This window comes from Triticum aestivum, chromosome 6B, assembly GCF_018294505.1.
Source record: "Triticum aestivum cultivar Chinese Spring chromosome 6B, IWGSC CS RefSeq v2.1, whole genome shotgun sequence".
NCBI lineage: Eukaryota > Viridiplantae > Streptophyta > Magnoliopsida > Poales > Poaceae > Triticum > Triticum aestivum.
The window spans coordinates 26,551,115-26,575,834 of NC_057810.1; the positions used below are offsets into that span (position 1 = coordinate 26,551,115).

The window sequence follows — 24,720 nt, forward strand, 5'->3', positions numbered from 1 at the left end:
GTCTCCAGGATGATATTCTTCCCAAAAATAACGATGCCGAAGGTTCCATTCCGTTTGGACTCCATTTGATATTCCTTTTCTTCGAAATACTGAAACAGGCAATAAAACAGCAATATGGGCTGGGCCTCCGGTTAATAGGTTAGTCCCAAAAGTAATATAAAAGTGAATCATAAAGCCCGTAATAATTCAAAACAGATAATAAAATAGCATGAATGCTTCATAAATTATAGATACGTTGGAGACGTATCAGCATCCCCAAGCTTAATTCCTACTCGTCCTCGAGTAGGTAAATGATAAAAGAAAGAATTTATGAAGTGTGAATGCTAGAAGGCGCACAAGTTTGATCAATGATAATTTCAATCACCTTTTCTAGCATGATAATATGTCATAATAGTAGTTCATCTCATAAAACTTCTCAGGATAAAGTAACAAGCAATTCACATGTCAAAGCATAGACCATAAACTTTCTTGAAAACTAGCAAACTTCATTCTTAGTCATCAAACAATTGCAATTCATCTTATTTTCAGGAATAACAAACTCCACATACTCAACTATCATATAGTCCTCTACAATTGCTAACACTCACGCAATACTAATGGTTATGGAGTTACAGTCGGACACTGAGAAAGATAGGGGCTTATAGTGTTGCCTCCCAGCGTATTCACCTTTGGGTGATGTCAACAATAATAGTTCATGCTAACTTACATCCAATTGGATATATATATCAGGATCTCCCCAAGACGAGGTGGTTGACAAAGGATAAAATGAAAAAGGGAAAGGTGACGATCACGTTGACTCTTGCATAAAGTAAAAGACATAAAGTAAAAGATAGGCCCTTCGCAGAGGGAAGCAGAGGTTGTCATGCGCTTTTAGGGTTGGATGCACAAAATCTTAATGCGAATGAATGTCACTTTATATTGCCACTTGTATATGGACCTTTATTATGCAGTACGTCGCTTTTATTGCTTCCATAACAAGATCGTATAAAGCTATTCTCTTCACACCAAAAGATCATAAATATTTAGAGAGCAATTTTTATTGCTTGCACCGATGACAACTTACTTGAAGGATCTTACTCAATCCATAGGTAGGTATAGTGGACTCTCATGGCAAGACTGGGTTTAAGGATATTTGGAAGCACAAGTAGTATCTCTACTTGGTGCAAGGAATTTTGGCTATCATGAGGGGGAAAGGCAAGCTCAAAATGTTTGAATGATCCATGACAAATATACTTTAACTGAGATGTCGGAAAACATAACCCATTATGTTGTCTTCCTTGTCCAACATCAACTCTTTAGCATGTGATACTTAATGAGTGCTCCCAATTATAAAAGATGTCTAGAATAGTATATTTATATGTGAAATCTCTCTTCCTTCAATATTCTTTCATGAATTATTCAAATGACCAATACAATGCTTGCTAACCTTCAATAAATTTACAACCTCTACTTCTTAGATGTGAAGTCATTACTCCCCATGGGATAAGCAAATGAGACATATATGATTTCAAATTCATGAAATTCAACTCATTCAACCATTTACTCATAGGATATAAGTGAAGTACACGAGTAAATGATAAACTACTCCAAAAAGATATAAGTGAAGATCAATGAGTAGCTAAATAATTATGTAGCTATATGAAGACTCTCTCTCATTAAAGAATTTCAGATCTTGGTATTGTATTCAAACAGCAAGCAAAACAAAATAAAATGACATTGCAAGGATAGCACAACTCATGTGAAGAAGCAAAAACTTAGGCTTAACCGATACTAACCGATAGTTGTTGAAGAAGAAAGGTGGGATGCCTACTGGGGCATCCCCAAGCTTAGATGCTTGAGACTTCTTGTATTATCTTGGGGTGCCTTGGGCATCCCCAAGCTTGAACTTTTGTGTCTCCTTAATTCCTCTCATATCATGGTTTCTCTTTTTATCAAAAGCTTCATCCACACCAAACTCAACAAGAACTCGTGAGATAGGTTAGTATAAAACAATGCAAAACCTTATCATTTTCTACTGTAACAAATCACTAAAATTATTATTCCACATTGCATACTATATGCCTCTTCATATTTAATACTCCTATCCTCAAATAGAATCATCAAACAAGTAAACATATGCAAACATAACAGCAATCTGCCAAAACAGTATAGTCTATAAAAAATTGCAAGATTCAACATACTTCCCGAACTCCAAAAATTATGAAATAAAATTCCCACTGTAGTAAATTTATCAGAGCTCATTATGCAAAAGGTTTCATCATTATATCATTCTCTGACTTTTCTAGGGAATTTTTGCAACAGCGGTAAACTTTCTGTTTTCAAACAGCAACATGTATACTAGCAAAATAAGCATGGCAAAGGCTATCCTTGACTTTTTATTGAAACTAAAGATGCAAAACATTATTCTAAATTAAAGCAAGCAAATACTAACAAAAGAAAATGATGCTCCAAGCAAAACACATATCATGTGGTGAATAAAAATATAGCTCCAAGTAAAGTTACCGATGAACGAAGACGAAAGAGGGGATGCCATCCGGGGCATCCCCAAGCTTAGGCTTTTGGCTATTCTTGAATATTATCTTCGGGTGCCTTGGGCATCCCCAAGCTTAGGCTCTTTCCACTCCTTATTCCATAGTCCATCGAATCTTTACCCAAAACTTGAAAACTCCACAACACAAAACTCAACAGAAAACTCGTAAGCTCCGTTAGTATAAGAATATAAAACCACCACTTAGGTACTGTAATGAACTCATTCTAAATTCATATTGGTGTAATATATACTGTATTCCAACTTCTCTATGGTTCATACCACTTAATACTAGTCATAGATGCATCAAAATAAGCAAACAACACACGAAAAACAGAATCTGTCAAAAACAGAACAGTCTGTAGTAATCTGTATCAAACGTATACTTCTGGAACTCCAAATATTCTACCAAATTAGGAAGTCCTAAGAAATTTGTGTACCAATCCAGAGAAAAAATAATCATATCAAGATCACGTTTCTGTGAATTAAAAAACTAATTTACTGGGTGCAAAAGTTTCTGATTTTCAGCAGGATCAACACAACTATCACCGTAAGCTATCCTAAAGGTCTCACTTGGCACTTTATTGAAACAAAAGCTATAAAACATGATTATACAGTAGCATAATCATGTGAACACACAAAAACAGTAAGGGTAAATATTGGGTTATCTCCCAACAAGCGCTTTTCTTTAATGCCTTTCTAGCTAGGCATGATGATGACAATGATGCCCACATAAAAGATAAGAAATGAAACATAACGGGAGCATCATGAAGCATATGACTAGCACATTTAAGTCTAACCCACTTCCTATGCATAGGGATTTTGTGAGCAAACAACTTATGGGAACAATAATCAACTAGCATAGGAAGGTAAAACAAGCATAGCTTCAAGATTTTCAACACATAGAGAGGAAACTTGATATTATTGCAATTCCTACAAGCATATGTTCCTCCCTCATAATAATTTTCAGTAGCATCATGAATGAATTCAACAATATAACCAGCACCTAAAGCATTCTTTTCATGATCTACAAGCATAGAAAATTTACTACTCTCCACATAAGCAAAAATCTTCTCATGAATAGTAGTGGGAGCAAACTCAACAAAATAATTATCATGTGAGGCATAATCCAATTGAAAACTAAAATCATGATGACAAGTTTCATGGTTATCATTATTCTTAATAGCATACAAGTCATCACAATAATCATCATAGATAGCAACTTTGTTCTCATAATCAATTGGAACCTCTTCCGAAATAGTGGAATCATCACTAAATAAAGTTGACACTCTTCCAAATCCACTTTCATGTTCATCACAATAAGATTCAACATCCTCCAAAATAGTGGGATCACTACTTTCTAAAGTTGACACACTTCCAAACTCATTTTCATCAATATAATCATCATAAATAGGAGGCATGCTTTCATCATGATAATTATTCTCATCAAAACTTGGGGGACTAAAAATATCATCTTCATCAAACATAGCTTCCCCAAGCTTGTGGCTTTGCATATCATTAGCATCATGGATATTCAAGGAATTCATACTAACAACATTGCAATCATGCTCATCATTCAAAGATTTAGTATCAAACATTCTATAGATTTCTTCTTCTAGCACTTGAGCACAATTTTCCTTTTCATCATACTCACGAAAGATATTAAAAAGACAAAGCGTATGAGACAAACTTAACTCCATTTTTTGTAGTTTTCTTTTATAAACTAAACTAGTGATAAAACAAGAAACAAAAGATTCAATTGCAAGATCTAAAGATATACCTTCAAGCACTCACCTCCCCGGCAACGATGCCAGAAAAGAGCTTAGTTGACGGGCTGTGAGTGAGTGCCGCTTACCTAGCCTCCCCGGCAACGGCGCCAGAAAAGAGCTTGATGTCTACTACACAACCTTCTTCTTGTAGATGTTGTTGGGCCTCCAAGTGCAGAGGTTTGTAGGACAGTAGCAAATTTCCCTCAAGTGGATGACCTAAGGTTTATCAATCCGTGGGAGGCGTAGGATGAAGATGGTCTCTCTCAAACAACCCTGCAACCAAATAACAAAGAGTCTCTTGTGTCCCCAACACACCCAATACAATGGTAAATTGTGTAGGTGCACTAGTTCGGCGAAGAGAAGGTGATACAAGTGCAATATGGATGATAGATATAGGTTTTTGTAATCTGAAAATATATAAACAGCAAGGTAACTAATGATAAAAGTGAGCGTAAACGGTATTGCAATGATAGGAAACAAGGCATAGGGTTCATACTTTCACTAGTGCAAGTTCTCTCAACAATAATAACATAGATAGATCATATAACAATCCCTCGACATGTAACAAAGAGTCAGTCCAAAGCCACTAATAGCGGAGAACAAACGAAGAGATTATGGTAGGGTACGAAAACACCTCAAAGTTATCATTTTTATCTATCTATTCAGGAGTTCGTAGTAAAATAACATAGAGCTATTCTTTCCGCTCGATCTATCATAGAGTTCATACTAGAATAACACCTTAAGACACAAATCAACCAAAACCCTAATGTCACCTAGATACTCCATTGTCACCTCAAGTATCCGTGGGCATGATTATACGATATGCGTCACACAATCTCAAATTCATCCAACCAACACAAAGTACTTCAAAGAGTGTCCCAAAGTTTCTACCGGAGAGTCAAGAAAACGTGTGCCAACCTCTATGCATAGGTTCATGGGCGGAACCCGCAAGTTGGTCACCAAAACATACATCAACTGGCACGTGATATCCCATTGTCACCACAGATAAACACGGCAAGACATACATCAAGTGTTGTCAAATCAAAGACTCAATCCGATAAGATAACTTCAAGAGGGAAACTCAATTCATCACAAGAGAGTAGAAGGGGAGAAATATCATAAGATCCAACTACAATAGCAAAGCTCGCGATACATAAAGATCGTGCCATAGAGAGAACACGAGAGAGAGAGAGAGAGAGAGAGAGAGAGAGAGAGAGAGAGATCACATAGCTACTGGTACATACCCTCAGCCCCGAGGGTGAACTACTCCCTCCTCGTCATGGATAGCGCAGGGATGATGAAGATGGCCACCGGTGATGGGTTCCCCCTCCGGCAGGGTGCCGGAACGGGCTCTCGAGAGGTTTTTGGTGGCTACAGAGTCTTGCGGCGGCGGGACTCCCGATATATCTTGATATTCGATGTTTTTAGGGTACGTAGGCTTATATAGGCGAAAGAAGTCGGTCGGGGGTGCTCGAGGGGCCCACGAGACAGGGGGGCGCGCCCAGTAGGGGGAGGCCCTATCTCCTGGCCTCCTCGAGGATCTTCTGACGTGAACTCCAAGTCTCCAGGATGATATTCTTCCCAAAAATAACGCTGCTGAAGGTTTCATTCCGTTTGGACTCCATTTGATATTCTTTTTCTTTGAAATACTGAAACAGGCAATAAAACAACAATATGGGTTGGGCCTCCGGTTAATAGGTTAGTCCCAAAAGTAAAATAAAAGTGAATAATAAAGCCCGTAATCATTCAAAACAGATAATAAAATAGCATGAATGCTTCATAAATTATAGATACGTCGGAGACGTATCAGTGACTAAGCCGGCCGAAGACCGGAAAGTCAATGAACAGTAGCAACAAATCCCAGCACCTAGGACCTCCGCTCCTTCACCATCAGAGCCCGTTCTTAACGTTCCACCAGTGACTCCGGACCCTTCTATCGATCAAGCAAACGATGATCCTTTGAACACTGAAACATCAAGCCTAGTTAAAACAACTGAGACACATGATGATGATGCGGTGATTACCAACACCGGCTTTAGAGAGCCCGGAAGGCCTATTGTCCTGGCCAAGCACTCCGCCAAGGAAGAACACATTGAACTGCGAAAAGTGAGATTTGATGTTGCCAACTACTCTCAACTAAGCATTGGTGAAGTATATTCTGGCTATCTCAATCAAGTGCACACCACTCACGATCTTGAAGTTGACATGGTGAAGCAGATGCACCAAAATTTTGAGGTATGAACTCCTTTTAATGATTTATGCACATCCTCTCAGCCCCCAAGTCTACTGCTTATGATGGAATTGAATATGTTGTAGATTTAGATGAACGATGAGTATAAGTAATACCCTTTGATAGATCCCTTTAAAATCTGACTTACACCATCCGGGTTAAAGTAGATCTGTAATGACTAACACTGAATTCGCATCCCCCAAGGGCCGGTTTAATCAGCATGAATGAGCTGGTCCGTTGTATCCTTGGGCATAAAGAAGAACTTACTTGTGTAGCCCTCATGAGCCAGCTATGACCGTTTGCGACACAAATGGGTCATCATAAAGTATTAAAAACAAGCAATATGCATTAGCCCACAAGTGACGAGTATTCTTGCTTGCAAAGTACTTTGGACTTTAATCACATAAGCCGTTGTATGAATAATTTTTTCGGCAGGCATTAGCCCCCAAGTGCCAAGTATTGTTGCTTGCAAAGTGGTTGGGACTTCCTTTCTGTGTCTTAAATACAAACATAATCTTGAACCGGTGTATGTACAGGACACTACTGCTCAACTTCAATCTCAATTAACTGATGTGAAAACCCAGCTGGACGTGCAAGAATCCGAGACCCGGAAGGCGGACTCAAAATTCCTATTTAGCGTGGCTGAAATAGAAAAACTGAAGACCAGCTTTGAGGTTGAAAGGAACACCTGGGCTAAAGAGAAAAACGCCTGTATACAGTGGGCTGAGAAGGTGGAAGCGGCTCTTGAGGAGGTGACCACTGAGCTTACCGGCTTAAAACACCATGTATCTTAGATGGTTTCTGCTATATTTGGTAAGTCGCCTTGCTAGTATCAATTTTGAATTTCTTCCTTGATGATATAAACCACCTCTAATCCATCCATGATTTTTATTCAGGTCCCAGGAGCACCAATCTTAGCCAAGAAATGCTTGTGAAGCTGAAGGCTGTTTATACACTTGTTGAGCAGCTCTATACTGGGACTCAGTGCGCACTGGCCACAATTTCTCCGGCTAATCAAGCACCTACTCTCTTGGTTGATGTCTTGAGGAAGCTTTCTGTTCTTCCTGAGAGGTTTAGTGAGATGAAGCGATCATCTGCAAGAGCCGGTGCTGTGACAGCCTTAAGCTGGTCCAAAGCATGGTTACCAGAGCTAGACCCGGCCGATATATCTACTTGGTACCCAAGCTTGAAATAAGATGGCACTCCTTTTGATAAGAAAGACTTTGCCACCTGCGTGAAGGAAATACGTCCCCTGGCCAGTCTGATTGCCAATGAAACGGATCTTGCCATATATCAACCGGCTTATGACTTGGAAAATCAGAAGCTGCCAACGCCGTCTTACAAAGTGATTGATCTAATCCCCCCAATCCGTAAGCACACTTTTGCTCCTGAAGTTGACCCGTCCAAGCTTATTGATGATGAAGCTGAATTCCAAGCCTTGAATGGCATTGACTAGTCATCACCAACCTTCCAGGCAGCAGAGGAGGACGAAGAAGCGGAGAAGGATGATCCAGAAGCTTCAAGTCATCAAAGCCAAGAAGATTGATCTGCTGGGAGGTTCATATATTTGATCTTCTGAAAAACACTAAATCATTTTGGCCTTTTGAGTCATGTAATAGACTAGCAAAACCTTTGCTCTGTCGTGCCATCGTGCACGTTTATGTTTTGCCCAACACTGTTTGAGCCGTCGCCTGATAATTATCCTTTTACCCTTATCATAGTGTTGACTTGTGCAGATGAAACTTAGGATTATCCTGCACACAAGTAAATCACAAGAGCCCTAGCGGTTTACCGCCGGGCGGGTCATAACATCCCATATATAACTACTGACAGTTTATAGATGGGGCCGGTTTAGTCATAATTAAATATAACCATACCCAAAAATATCATACCTGTGATATTGAATTGTACTGCCGGTTTACCTGTGCAGTAAGGATGATAACCCAAAACTTAGAAACCAATGCTTCCAAGTATTTAATATCATCATAAACTGGTGACTTATCGTCCAAAGCCAGGCCGGTTAAAAGAACCCACGGGTACGCTTCAAATATGAGCTATGAGAATTGAGGCTACATAGCCTAAATCACTTTAAACCATATGTCAAGATGGTATCAAGATGAACCGAAAAAAATGTTCAAAAAACCAAGCAAAACGAGAAAACGAGGCTATGCTTCGAATACGAGCAGGAAGCCGGACCAGAAGGGTTATTTATAGCTATGATTCGAATACGACCAGGAAGCCCCCAAGTGGTTTGTGGCTTTGAGCCGATCAAGAGGGTAACGTCGACAGCTATGTTCTCTTTGGTGAATACACCTATGTTTGAACAGGAAGCCCCCAAGTGACCATAAGTTTTGGCATTGTGCCGATCAAGAGGGTACCGACAGCTATGTTCTCTTTGGTGAATACACCTATGTTTGAACAGGAAGCCCCCAAGTGACCATAAGTTTTGGCATTGCGCCGATCAAGAGGGTACCGTACCACATACATATTCCTTTTCGGAGTATGAAACATTCTGGTAAGTCTCCCTTGTGTACTCCTCCGGGGTTATGGTATTAATAATATTGGTTTCAACATTTATGGGAGTACCTGAGATATAATATTTGGTTCTTTGCCCGTTTACCACCTTCGGGTTATTGCCTTCGGCTTTGTTGATCTTGATGGCCCTGGAATGATATACTTCCTCGATAATGTAAGGCCCTTCCCATTTTAAGAGAAGTTTCCCGCAAAAAATCCTAAACGAGAATTGTATAGCAAGACATGGTCACCTACATTTAATTCATGCTTTTGTATTCTTTTATCATGCCATCTTTTAACATTTTCTTTAAACAACTTGGTATTCTCATAGGTCTGGGTTCTCCATTCATCAAGTGAGCTAATGTCAAATAACCTCTTCTCACTAGAAAATTTGAAATCATAATTGAGCTCTTTAATTACCCAATAAGCTTTAGGTTCTAGTTCTAGAGGTAAGTGACATGTTTTTCCATAAACCATTTTATACGGAGACATACCCATATGATTTTTATAAGCAGTTCTATAAGCCCATAGTGCATCATCAAGTTTCTTAGACCAATTCTTTCTAGATCTATTACCAGTCTTTTGCAAGATTTATTTTATCTCTCTATTACTCAACTCTACTTGCCCACTAGACTGAGGGTGATATGGAGATGCAATTCTATGGTTAACATCATATTTAGGAAGCAATTTACGAAAAGCATCATGATAAAGTGTGAACCACCATCAGTTGTTAAATATCTAGGGACTCCAAACCTCGGGAAAAAAAATATTCTTTAAGCATTTTAATAGAAGTGTTATGATCAGCACTACTAGTTGGAATAGCTTCTACCCACTTAGTAACATAATCAACAACAACTAAAATATGTGTATACCAATTAGAGGAAGGGAAAGGTCCCATATAATAAAAAACCCGAACATCAAATTGTTTAATAACAAGTGAATAATTCATAGCCATTTCCTGACGTCTAGTAATATTACCAATTCTTTGACATTCATCACAAGACAAGACAATCTTACGAGCATCCTTGAAGAGAGTAGGCCAATAAAAACAGATTGGAATACCTTATGTGCAGTCCTATCTCCCGCATGGTGTCCTCCATAAGCCTTGGAGTGACACTTGCGTAGGATCTATTCATGTTCATGCTCAGGTACACATTGTCTAATAATTAACACCATCAACTCCTTATTTACAAATATGAGGGTCATCCCAGAAGTAATGTCTCAAATCATAGGAAAACTTTTTTCTTTTGTTGGTATGTGAAGCTAAGCAGTATAAATTTAGCAACAATATAATTGGCATAATCAACATAACATGGAGTACTATGAGAAGCATTTATGATAGCTAATTGTTCATCGGGAAAGCTATCATCAATAGGTAGTGGTTTATCAAGAATATTCTCTAACCTAGACAAGTTATCTGCTACGGGGTTCTCAGCACCCTTTCTATCAATAATATGCAAATCAAATTCTTGTAGCAGAAGAACCCATCTAATAAGTTTAAGTTCAGCATTTTTCTTTTCCATAAGATATTTAATAGCAGCATGATCAGTGTGAATTGTTACTTTGGAATCAACAATATAAGATTTGAACTTATCACAAGCAAACACAACTGCTACAAATTCTTTTTCAGTAGTAGCATAATTTCTTTGAGCGTTGTCTAGAGTTTTACTAGCATAATGAATAACATTTAATTTCTTATCATCTCTTTTTCCTTGAACAACACCAACAGCATAATCACTAGCATCACACATAATTTCAAAGGGTAGGTTCCAATCAGGTGGTTGAACAATGGGTGAAGAAATCAAGGCTTTCTTAAGTATTTCAAATGCTTCTACACAATCATCATAAAAAACAAATGGGACATTTTTTGCAAGAGATTAGTGAGAGGCATAGAAATTTTAGAGAAGTCTTTAATAAATCTCCTATAGAAACCAGCATGACCGAGGAAACTTCTTATACCTTTCATATTCGTAGGACACGACATTTTTTCAATGGCATCAACTTTAGCTTTATCAACTTCAATACCTCTTGCGGAGATTTTATGCCCCAAGACAATACCTTCATTAACCATAAAGTGGCACTTCTCCCAATTCAAGACAAGATTAGTTTCTTCACATCTCTGCAAAACTCGATCAAGGTTGCTCAAACAACCATCAAAAAAAGTTCCGTAAACGGAGAAATCATCCACGAAAACCTCAACAATCCATGAAATCTTTGCACCGTATCAATGCGCACGGTGTGCTGCCGCGCGGGGATAAGCTAGTATGAAACATACAAAGGAATGTATGATGAACAAAACTATAGCACCTTTGAGGATTCAAGTGGAGAAGTTGTTGGGTTGTAGATGTATTTCTCACTAAATAGAAAATGCTCGCATGGGGTAGTAAAATACCCCGGACTGGATATGATAGGTTAGGACATTTCCAAGGCGGACCCTCAAACCTCTATTATATGTCCGGATCATAGTGTCTAGACCATTTTTGCCATCCAACGGGTACCTGTATATGTCCGCTTAGTTGTCCGGACAAACGAATTCCTTCTGGTATCGAAGAAACAAATGTGGGGGGCTTTGCCGGAGTTCGGGCATCCACTTGACCAATCACATGCATGGTCCCTCTCTTCTCTCTCCTCCCAAGTAGAAGGGCCCACTCCCAGTGCATACGATCTATGCTACCAAGCATACCCGGAAAGCCCCTGCTGACATTGATCACTAACAATTAGGTTGTATCTACAGCATTTGGCTCTCTCAAGCAATGTTGATGAAATCATTAATTGGTAGCTGCTCGCTCCGCTTGGGAGTAGCAATTAATCGTTGAATCGGCCAACTAATGGTCTTAATCGGTCGAGCATTAATCAGTCTAATTTTAAACTCAATAGAAGCAAAGACATTCTTGAGAAAATATCAACATTGCAAATATGAAGCAAATGGCACCATTTTCTTTTCTCAATAGATGAAAAACATGTATACAACAACAATCATCCATGTGGGCATAAAAATCATAAATAAACATTTATACAACAACACTTTTTGCTGATTTCCGCATGGGACGCATCTCCGAGAGATGGCGGCCACGCAGGGCGCCTGAATGGGTCAGTTGCTGGAGGTGGCACGACCCGAAGGAGGAGGGAACATAGCGGCGTGCAGAAGGAGAAGAGAAGGTGGCAACACACAGGGAGGTGATGAAGCGGCTGCGCCCCGACGAGGACCTACCTAGCTGCCATCTAGGTCGAGAGGGGATGAGGGAGCGGGAGGTGTGGTGGAGGGATAAACACTAGCTCTCCAGGAGTGGGAGGAGCTCGCAAGGGTTATGGGGACACATAATCAGGCTTTGTTTGCCCACGCGTTACTGGCCCAACATCGTTTAATCGGCCACACAACTAACTAATCGGTCTAACAAACCATTTAATCGGTGTGACAAACCATTTAATCGGCCTGGCAACTTAACGTGATGAATATGTGTTATTCGATTCGGCCACCCGATGAGTTGTGATTAACTCGCCAATTAACTGATTAATTAGATGAACTTTTGAACAGTGCTCTAAAGTACTCCGGGCCAAACACTGCCATCATAGCCTTGCAAAACGTATGCATGGAGTCTAGGCACGTGGACTCGCTCATTCAGACATACTCATCAATGAGATCACCGGGAACTCCGTATGCAAGCATCCGAATACCTGTTGTGCATTCCTGATAAGAGGAGGAGCCAATCTTTCCCAGGGCATCCTCCTTGCACTCGAAATACTTATCGTACGCCACCAACCCCTGCCGGATACGGTTGAACATATGTCTAGCCATACGGAAACGGCGCCGAAATAGGTGGTGTTTGAAGAGCGGGTTAGGCGACTCGAAGTAGTCCTGCCAGATTAGGCAATGGCCGCTCTCTCGGTTGCGATTCAATGCCGGAGTGTGTCACTGGATGGAGCAACTGAACATCGGCCGCTGCCTACTAAGGTGCTCATGGACAACCAACACAACAGCCAGAATGTCCTCATCATCGGATGAAGAATCATTCGAATCGCAAATGAAATTGTGAAAAATGTACTTGTCGCTGGAGTCCAGGAGCTTGCGGGAGTCGTGAAAGAAGCAGGCCGGTGAAGAGCCTCGCATCTTCCCGAGACAGGTAGCAGGCCTAGAGGCGTGGAGGCGAATGTGGCAGTGTCTAGCAAGCAAGGTAGCTGCGCTTGAATGCTACCAGAAGAAAGGCGAGGGCGTGGTGGCGTCGAAGTCGCGGTGCTGCAACAACGGTGAAAACAGTGCACCAAATGCCTTAGTAGGGGGCCATCAGAGGTGGTGTGTGCTGCTAGGGGGAGGTGTGGGTGCGGGCGGCTGGCCTGGGCACCGGAACTGGATGGCGGCGTTGACGGGTGGGGCTGCAGTGTGTGTTGTATGTCGATGGAAGGAAGGGGGAAAGGACAATTTGCCACCGACTGGCGGTCGGGGGGGGGGGGGGGGGCGGACAAAGGACAGTGTCCCGCGCGTCCACTATGTGTCCACGCTGACGCGAATCCGGCCCAAATTTGGGCCTGAAATGGGTCGCGCGCGGACAAAAAGCTGACCCTCGTTTGTTTTGGCCACTGCGTTGGGCAGACTTTTGTGTCCATTTCAACCTAAAAGGACAAGCGCGGACAGTTTATGTCGGCGCGTTCGAGTTGCTCTAAACTACAAATATCCCACCATATGCATGGTCCTTACCTGCTTTTTGTCCTCCCAACCAGATACTTTTTGATTAACATTGGACGTCTCCCTCTCACATCATGTTCGTGGAGCACCTCCGGACATAGAAACATTACCGGAGATATTTGTCGGTCAGCGTGGGAGATGCCATTAGTGGGTGAAGTGAACCGAAACTTGTCAAAGAGAAAACTGGGCCAAATCAACGGCGCGATGGGAAGGTGTTTGGTTTGGATCAATAATCCCTGTGATGTGAGCTTGTGACCATACTCTGCAATATCAGTCTGCATACATACGACGAGAGTTCCCAGGAACTGCGCCTGCTCCCTTCAAGCTGTCTCTCCCCTCTCGCCCTCTGCGCATCGAAACAGCGTGCGTGAAGTGGAAGCCGACATTATTGTCCGCGGAGGAGTGCAGCACCCCCGGTCGAACGGCGGCCACGACGTGAGCTACCGCCCCTTGAACTTCCTCAATAATCATCTCATGTGTGACCTTGTGAGTTGTGACCAACTGATCTGCAATATCATTAGGCATATGAATACGAGGAGAGGTCCAGGAAGAGAAGAAGCCTGATCTCCCCGCAAAAAGAAGAAAAAACAAGAATAAGCCTGATCTCGTCTCTCTCGCTGCTGTGTGGAAGCACCCCAACCGGGCGACGGCCACCAGGTGCGGTAATTAAGCTCGCTTTCCTTCACCTGCTTGATTTTCTTTGCCCAAAAGAAGGAGCGATGTCCACGCGAGCACGGACGCTAACATAAAGCTAGAAGTAGAAGAACACCATTATGCTCGTGGGAGTTGATATGTGGCTAGGACTTCCCTTAATTGTCGGGCAGCACCGCGTCGAGGGCCACGGACATGGCATCGTGGGAGAGGACAGAGGATGCTCGGCGTCAGCCTTCGGAAGTCACACGGTTGTGTCACCTCCTGTCCACCGGGACTGGTTGGGAACACAGGGATGGGGCCCCCACCGTGGTGGCGCCGTCCCAGCTCCGTGCCTAATTGCCGGCTAGAGAAAACACAAGGGAAACGTTTGTATACGGCGGACCGGCCGCGTTCGGCCGGTCATGCGCGAGCCACTCGATCGGGGGGTATCCTGTGGCCCGTTTTCACCTCCCTCGCGAGTCTTATCCATTGCCGTTCTTCTTCCTTGTAAGAAAACGATGCCGCACCCAATCTTCTCTCTTCGCTCACCCTCCCCTCCTGCCTGTCCCATGTTCAATCTGCTAGGGCGCTCTTATCTCTCCCTTTTTTCATGCAGCAGGCTCATGGGTCGGAGGTGTCCCTCATGGAACACGAGCTGCAGTGCGTTTTTTGCCCAGAACACCAAGGCGGGCGCGGTGCCGCGAGTGCACGGGCCGGCGGCGACAGACTGCGCTGCTGGTGCAAGCGACCAAGGTGTTGCAACCACCAAGCCCACGAGCTACTACCCAAGGCATGGGAATCTGCGACGACGAGGTGTAGCTAGCATGTGGGGATGGGATGGGAGGGGACATCACCGGAGGTATGAAAACGGCCACATCCAATGCTACAACCGGTGTTCGAGGAAGCTACAACCGGAGACGTCAAAAGCTTCAACCAGCATCGATGGATGCTGGGGCTGGCCACTGCCAACAGCAAAATGCTACAACCGACAGAGAAGAAAGCTACAACTGATGTCGCAAAAAGCTTCAACCAATGTTGACGGAAGTTGGGGGCGAGGACAGCCAAGCCAAAAAGCTTCAACCAGTGTAGAGAAAGCTACAACCAGCTGTGGAAAAGCTTCAACTAGAGACGCCAAAAAACTACGAGACGACGGTAAGCTGGAACGAGTGTTGACGAGAGCTGCAAGCGGCTATGAAAAAAGCTTCAACCAGGCTGAGGATGCTACAACCATGGCCTGAGGATTCTTGAACTGGCCTGCAGGGATGCTACAAACCATGGCCGGATTTTTTTCTGCAGCCGGCTGTGAGGAAAGCTGCAACCATGGCTTGGATATGCTGGAACTAGTATGTGGGGATGCTACGACCATGATCAGATTTTGCTGGAGCTGGCTGCGGGAGGAGACCAACAGTACTGCAGCGACGGCCGACATGGCTGCGAGGTGGAGCGCATGGCACTGGAGTGTGGGGGGACGACTAGCTGCTGGCAGCATTGACGGACAGAGTTGAGCATGCTGCGACAATGGTTGGGAGCGGGCGCGCTGCGCGATGCGATTTTTGCTACAGGTCACAGCGAGTGAGCTTAATTGACGGCTATCGCGACCGGCGGCGAGGGAGGCGGGCTGCTACCGACGGCGGGGCGGCGGCCGGAGGAGCGCGCTCGATGGCGTGTGCGAGGGAACTGTTCGTCGTTGCAAGAGACGGGGGTAAGAGAAGAAGACCGAGTCTAAGAAGAGATCTGGGCCGCTCAATCTCATGTGATCCTACGTTGCAGGGGTGACCGGCCCAAACTGGACCGGTCGACCGGCGGCTAGTGCCAGTACTGGGCGCCGGCGCACCGGCCGAAACCTTCGGCCGGTCCAACCCCAGTCGTTCGATTCACGTAATAATAACCGTCCAGATTGCATCTCCTCCCTTGCGCGTGGGTCAAAACCTCCTCCATCCTCACGTACAGGCTCGTTGCCGTCGGTAGCTTGCTCGCCGGAGCCGCTCGTCGGCGCGCTCGTCAGAGCCGCTCGCTGGAGCTGCTCGTCGGCGCGCTCGTCGGAGCCGCTCGCCGGACCTGCTCGTCGGCTTCCTCGCCGGAGCTGCTCGTCGGCCTGCTCGTCGGCTTCCTCGCCAGAGCTGCTCGTCGGCTTGCTCGCCGGAGCCGCCGCTCGCCTGCATGCTCGTCAGCATGCTCGCCTGCATGCTCGTCGGAGCTGCTCGCCGGTGCGCCATGTGCGATCAAAGTTCGCCATGGCCGTTGCAGCAAATCACGTGGCCGGACGCAGCTTTTTTTGTGGCCGGTTGTAGCAAAAATCACGAAGCCATGTGCGATGTAGCAAAATGCGACACCGGTAGTAGCAAAATACGATGCCGGTTGTAGCATATTGTGATGCCAGTTGAAGCATCTAGCAAAAAAGATGTTGGTTTCAGCATCCCTGTGACAACGGTGGTCACATGTAGCAAAAAACATGGTGGCCATGCGATGTAGCAAAAAGCGACGTTAGATGTAACTGTGTGGGACGACGGCTGTAACAATTTGTGACAACGGTGGTAACATGCAGAAAAAACACGGGGCCGTATGATGTAGCAAATCGTGAAGCCGGTTGTAGCTGCTGGGAAGCAGCTTGTAGCAATTTGAGACAACGGTTGTAGCATTAGGGAAACTACGATGTGGGCTGGAGGTAGAAGAAGGGGAAGAGATAAGATAGAAAAGAGAGCCAGATGCGTAGGACCCGCCATGTGCGGGAGCTATTTTGCATGCAGCAGTTTCGCGGAGAGCCAGGTGGGTAGGACCCGCCATGTGCGGGAGCAGTTTTGCATGCGGCCGCGCGTGCGGGTCGTGCTGCATGTGCGGGGCTTTGGGTGTGAGCGCGAGCGGCGAGCCGAAAGTTCGGCCGGCGCGCCGTTTCAAAACATGGGGGGGGGGGGGGCGGGGCGGCGCACGTTACCTGCAAGGATGCGCGTAGTACCGCCAGTGGTTGCACCGTCAAGCCTTACGTACGACCGTATAGTACTGGGCAGGCCCATCTTTAGCACTGGGCCGTTCACTGGCCCATGTTCGATGTGGTTCCCTTTGTTTCTTTTGGTTTCTTTATTTTGTTTTTTTTCGGCTTCTTTGGTTCTTCTTTAGTTTTATTCATCTGTTTCTTCCCCAGTTTTCTTCATTTTCTTTAATTTCTACGTTTGTCACTGGGTTTTTTCGTTTGTTTCATGGTTTTCGCTGTGTTTCTTCTTTCTTCTTTTCTCATTTTTCTTTGTTCTTTCTCGGTTTTCACTGGTTTATTTACTTTCTTTGTTTTCTTTTGTTTCTTTCTTGGTTCTCATCGGGTTTGTTTGTTTGTTTCTTGACTTTTTTCCCATTCTTCTGCATTGATTTTCTTTGGTTTTTCATTTTTTGGTTTTCTTCACTTTTCTATGATTTGTTGTTGATTTTCACTGGTTTATTTTTTGTTCAATACATTTTTGCATGGTAATACGTGTCTCATTCATATCATAAAGATCAAAGCACAAGTTACGTAAATACCGACATGACAATACTAAAAGGACAAAAGAAAGTCTTTGAGCTTGACACCAATGCTCGTCACCTACCTCCGACACCATCACAGCAGCCACTGAATAAAAAAATGATCGATCACCTCCTCACCGAGCACGATGCGGCTCCATCGCTGATACGCAGCTTTGCGAAACTCCAAAGTAGCTCACCAAAAGTGAAGCCGTTGTTGTTAAACAAATTAGACAGGGACAACACCCCAGACGCGCCATCGAACTTCAGATCTGGCTCCCCACCATTGTTCAATACATGTCAACTTTTGAGTACACATTCAACATTGTTTGTATACATTAGAAACACATTTTTAATACATCATTATTTTTCTAAACTTATTTTTTACGTGTACTTCTTGCTATACATATTGTACATTGTTGGTATATATCTATACATTTTTAATACAAGTTAGTTTTTTTTAAATACAAGATTACAATTGTTTAATAAATGGTCAACATTTTCAATAAATGGTGAAACTTTTTAATGAAAATAAAAAAAATTCACACACAATGTACATTTAATGTATATGCCAGCAACACTTTAAAATACATGTTTAACATTTTTTGAAATACTTCATTAACATTTTTCAAATGCTTGATTAATATATTTTGAATACATGATCAACTTTTTTCAAACACGTTGTATTCTTTTGTAACATTTTCCGTATATATAAGAAATATGTTTTCTATACATATTTAACATTTTTAAATGCTTAATTAACATTTTAAATGTTTTATATGAAGTTTTTTTGTAAAATATATTTAGTATATAAAAAGTAATAGTAGAAAAAAAATAAAAACAAAACACATTAAGATAAAATCGAGGTCGTGGTATGTGGCCTCACGCGCTCCGACTACCTGTGAGCTACGTTGGGATTTTCCCCGAAGAGAAGAGGAGATGCAGCACAATAGAGATAAGTATTTCCCCTAGTGAGGACCAAGGTTATCGAACCCATAGGAGAATCACACAAAGACTCGTGAGCAGCCCTTGCACACACAAAAGCAAATACTTGCACCTAACACGGGCAAGAAAGTAGTCAATTCCTTGAACTCGTTACTAGCAAGGATTAAATCTTGTAGTGATAGATAGATAAATTGCAAAAGGAAATAAAAGTAAATAAATTGCAACAAAGATTTTTTAGGTTTTCTTTCACTAGAGGTTTCTCTCTCAAACACATAGCATACAGTGGGTAAACAAATTACTGTTGAGCAATTGATAGAAAAAGCGCATAATTATGACGATATTCAAGGCAATGATCATGTATATAGGCAATGACGTTCGAGACAAGTAGACCGACTCTTGCCTGCATCTACTACTATTACTCCACGCATCGACTGCTATCTAGCATGCATCTAGGGCATTAAGTTGATGAAACCGGAGTAACACCTTAAGCAAGATGACATGATGTAGACAAAGTAAACCCAATCAATGTGAATAAACCCCATCGTTTTATCCTTAATGGCAATAATACAAATACGTGTCTTGTCACTTTCTGTCACTAGGATATAGAGCACCGCAAGATTGAACCCATTACAAAGCACCTCTCCTGCTGAAGATAAATCATTCTAGTTGACCAAACCAAACGGATAGACCGGAGAGAAATACAAAGCTATAAAAATCTTGCAAAAAGTTCAAAAAAGACTCAATTACTTCTCATGAATATTCAGATCATAAACCCACAATTCATCGGATCCCAACAAACACACCCAAAAGAAGATTACATTGGATGGAACTCCAAGATGATCGAGGAGAATATGGTATTGAAGATGTGTGTGTGAGAGAGAGAGAGAGGGAGGGAGGGAGGGAGGGAGGGAGGGAGAGAGAGAGAGAGAGGGAGAGAGAGAGAGAGAGAGAGAGAGAGAGAGAGAGTCATCTAGCTACTAGCTATGGACCCGATGGTCGGTGAACTATCACACATCATCGATAGGGCAGCAAGATTGATGTAGAAGCCCTTCGTGATTGATGACCCCTCTGGCAAGGTGCCGGAAAAGGCCTCCAGATGGGATCACGGAAGAAGAGAAGCTTGCGGAGAAAAGTTATTTCGTGGGGTTCTCTGATGGTTTCCCAATATTTGAGAATTTACAGAAGTGGAAATAGGTCAAAAGGAGCTACGTGGGGCCCACAAGGTAACAGGACGGGCCACCCCCTAGGCACACCCTATTGCCTTGTCACCCCCTCATAGGTCTTCTGGCCCTCCCCGAAGCTTCTAGGGTCTCTTGTCCAGAAAAAATCGTAAAAAAGTTTCGTAGCGTTTGGACTTCGTTTGGTACCGATTTTCTGAAAAACCAAAAACAAGCAGAAAACAACAACTGGCATTGGCACTAGGTTAATAGATTAGTTCCCAAAAATAATATAAAATAACATATAATTGCATATATAACATACAAGATTGATACTATAATAAGGAACAATAAAAAATTATAGATACGTTGAAACGTATCAGTGCATGGGCGGGCCCATCTCATGCTTGCCATTAGGGGTGCCTAGCAACAGTAGCTGGGCCGCCCTACTAACACTCTGGCGCTTGCACCACGGTAGCAGCCAGGCCGCTTCCGTGGCAGGGGGTGGCTCACTCACAGGGAGCCCGGCTACTGGCCTTCCCAACGGCCCAAGGCCCACCACATACCCGACGACAGGAAGGAGCCCGGAGGAGCATATAGGCATCATAGATCATCTTGGCCCCAGGTCTACACTGGTGGCGGCCTAGATCGCATCTTCCTTGTTGTAAGATCGTAGCCTCCAACGTGTATATAAGGTGGAGGCAGGAGGCTGGTGCTACCATTTAAAACAATAATGAGGCTGGCCAACTTGCATGGAGAAGGCTCCCCCCAATGGCTTCCTTTGATGGCCGTTCGATCCTGGTCAACTTGGTCCTTTTTTCACTGTAGGTCGTTGGATCGTCGGTGGAAATCAAGGGTTGCCGTTTTCACCACGCAATCAGTTTTGGGTGGGCAATGACCTGTGGGCTCGGGAAGGTTTTGATTGGCTACTAGGCTGCCCGTCTACCAGAAAGGCATGATGGCCACGAGGGAAGCCTTCCCACTTCCACGGAGTTAAGACCAAGGAAATTTTCGCAACCTCGAGTTCTGCCACAAGCGAACCATCTGAAATCTGCACCAAACCTGTTGGAGAATTCGATGGTGCAAGGTGAACATAGTAGCCTCGTTCAGGCCCACGACACAGAAGATGTGACCGGCTTCGGCTGCTTCAACACGGGACAATGATGCCAAGGGTGCTCATAAATCAATTCAAAACAACCGGGGTCACATAGTATGGAGAAGGTGTGGGAGGAGGTGAGGCGCGGGGTGATGTGGATGTGGTCGGTGCATCGGCCTCGCTGACCCCGGCCGATCGACAACTCAACACGGATGAGAGGGACAATAGGTTTAGCATTGGAAGGGAAGTGGGCACAGTTACTTGTCTCATCGGCGTCGACTACAACAGCCGCCCCTCGCCATGCTACCCTCTCCTCCCTCCCTCTCTCCACCCAAGGATTTGGATCCCAAGTGCACTTTTTTTCTCGCGGGCCACCAAAATTCTCGGTTACCGCGGTAACCGCGAAATCCCGGAAAAAATTCGGACGAAATTTGAATTTGAATTTTGAATTCAATTTTTTTAATCTTGTATAGATTAGCTCTGGACTCAAGTTTGTCACCATCAGCAGCCTGGCGCAGTGGTTAGGTCGTATATGTCTTACTATTTCCTCGAGGTTGCAAGATCGAATTGCCACAGCAACAATTATTTTCACAGCATCTCTCTTTTTATCATAAAAATTGTGTAAAAAAAACAAGCAGCAATGGGATTCAAACTCAAGACCTCAGGAAAGTTAGGAAGGACACGCTTACCAGTACGCCACAGCTCGCTGTCTGTTAAGGAATGTATCTAACCTAAGTACCAGAGTTTGAATTCAAAAAATTCAAAAAAATCGCTTGGTATGTAGGTTTCTCGTGGGGTGGCGAGAAACGTGGTAACCGGGAGGTATCCGAATATTCCGCCCGGTACCCAAAACCATGTCTCCACCTCGGGATTCAGCCAAGGACGAACCGACTCACAATTGAGTCGATACAAAAAAACATTAAAAAAGGACACCAATAGCCCCACCCTCCAATCCGGGTCGGGATTGCAAAAACAAAAAACCCAAAATAGAACCACACCAAAAACCGCAGGGCTAGAAAAAAAAGGTATACACTCAAGGCATGTGAGCTAAGATTCAGGCTGAGAATCCGACGGCCACAAAATTTGACTGTGGCCAATTTGAAGCAACTAGTTATTCTTTCGAGAAAATATTTTGTTAATACGAACCCTTACCAACAAAAGTATTTCTTTAAAGAGATAAGTCCATATTGTAACCCTAAACTATTAAAGCTTAATGTATAACCCCGGACTTCAAAATTGTTTGTGTTTGCAACCTTGAACTTCCAATACCAAACAAATACCATTCTTCAAAACAGTTATCTTTAAACAACTGTGAATGCACATAAAAATGTGTCCTTTTGTGTCATGATCATTCATAAATCATGATATTCTCCAACTCGGTGATGGAGCACATATTAAAACTAACTAGAGAATAACCCGTACGTTGCTGCGGAAATCGATAGTAATATATTTCAGTGACTTTTTTTAGTTAAGAGGCCTATGGCCCGGCGTTAAATTAATGACGCCCTAACTGCCCAAGGTACAACGCAACACAAGACTAAAAACACAAGGAAAAACTCCGGCAAGATACATGCGTGCCCAGGAGCAACAACAAAGCCCTCGAACATGATCGAAGAACCGACGCCGAGAAGGAGGCCAGCCGTCGACGGTGGTTGTGTCATCACCATCACCTAGACGTCTGGGACACCAGCACCAACTTGTTCCATTGCCGAAAGGAGCCCCCTGCTCCTCGCCCCGGCTCGAAGGGCGCCGCCCCGTCGAACAATGAAATGCTCACCTCCCTAGAGCGTGTAAGAATAAATTCGAGGCATACCGTTGATCATCCGAGGACCAAGCAATCACACGAGCACGACACCGAGATTTGTTAACGAGGTTCACCAATATGGCTATATCCCTGGGGCTTGACTACGGGCGCTCCTCCCCGTGACACCGTCACAATACCGCACCCGGCCACCCGGGCACTGGCACAGGCCGCCGGCTCCCCCTTGCGCGCCTGTGCTATTATGTTGGCATAGGTTACATCGTGTGTCTACCCCCGCTATATATGAGAGGCCTAGGATACAAGTGTCCTACTAGGACACGACTCCATATCCTATGTAAACACAATACTACTCAGAGTCCAACTGTAACCTACCATGTACACAATATTCGACACAACTCTAACAAACTCCACCTTTGCGAATATTCTCCACCACCTTGAATTTGTCAATGCGTCACATTGGACTTGAGCTTATCCCATGAGCACCGCTGATACTCCAAAGACTCCATATGACTTCACCTGTAACTTGTAGTCACTTCTTTTCTTGACCACAGTCAACACTCGAGCAAAATTAAGTTACTCATTACTCTACATTGTGCTCCCAACTTCCGGAGTATCCGTCAACGCCATCACACACCGACCACTGACCTGCATGAAAGTGAACAACTCACATATTGGGTGTCACACATAAGAGTTACCTGAACTCAACATCACCGCTCCTTTCTTGACCGCATGTCTGAAACTTGAAAATTTTCACCATTGTTTGTAGTCATCTCGAGTCAAATTCGCAGTTGTCTCACCACATGTATGACCACCAGAGCCCTGGTCCGTCTCCATGCACCGTGCATACCGCACGCCTCGCCGCTATTACCGCGTCAAGCCTCCGCTGTCCCAGTCGAGTCTCAAGGGTCGTGAACCCACACCACTCAAACCCTTCTGCAGAGTACCACCGATCATCACGAACCGATGACGAGTTTCACGCTTCCATCAGACCACTGGGCTTCAGTCCGAACTACGTGTCCCTTGCTTTTCCCCTTGTTGAATAGGCTTCGATTCTCTGGATCCTTACATCGTAGCCCCTCAATCCAGCTTCACCTTCAACATGACTCCATGGTGGTTGTACGTGCCACCCCGCCCCGTTGACTCCAAGCTCCATGTGTACACCATCTTGAATCAGCCCCGCGCCATAGTCTTGTCGAAGCCACACAAGCACGCAGTCCCGTGCCACGTGTTTCCACGCCCAGAAGTCGGTCACCATCAGCATCACGCTTCTATGTCGTCGTCACCGATTCCATCACCGTCTTCTGTACCAACCGACTCATGTCGATCCGTCAGACTACCTAGTCCGACCCAGCCGAACTCGTTCGACTGTATGACACGCTCGAGGCTTCCGCAAATTTCCATCCATCACATGATAATTCCACCTCAGCTAACATGATTTCCCGCAACGCCTTCAAAAATCCCTGTTGTGCCAACAAATCCTTCACCTATGCCTGCTATAACCCAAGGTTTTCAGTTCCATGAACTTCTCCACCTCAAACCTAATATACGATGACACCATGATTCTTCATATAGCTAACACTCTGAAAAGAAAAATGTCCGAGCTTCCCACGCGATGCCCAAGTACAGAACTTGTGTACTACTAGTAACAAATCAACCAGTTGACTGTACGTGAATTTGCTCTTGCCTTGGCCTCAACTCCCGATGCTAGTGCTGCATGTCAATGTCTCCTGCTAAATCCGATGGATCCATATCCCTTGATAGATTTCTTCACCAATTGATTTTCCTGGCAATCTCCGTGTCATACGTGGACTCGGTCCACTTTTGGTCCAAACAAATCTCACTGTAGCTTCAACGTTGTACGTGTTCCCGAGCAGCCTAGCTTGGCAGTCGCGCCTCCACGCGCTCGCGCTTCCAACACGG

The 24,720-nt window shown here is 44.0% G+C and overlaps 1 pseudogene; it reads left to right on the forward strand.

The window, feature by feature from the left end:
* LOC123138675 (uncharacterized) overlaps positions 1-24,720 on the forward strand; it is a 47,848-nt pseudogene that overhangs the window by 17,345 nt on the left and 5,783 nt on the right.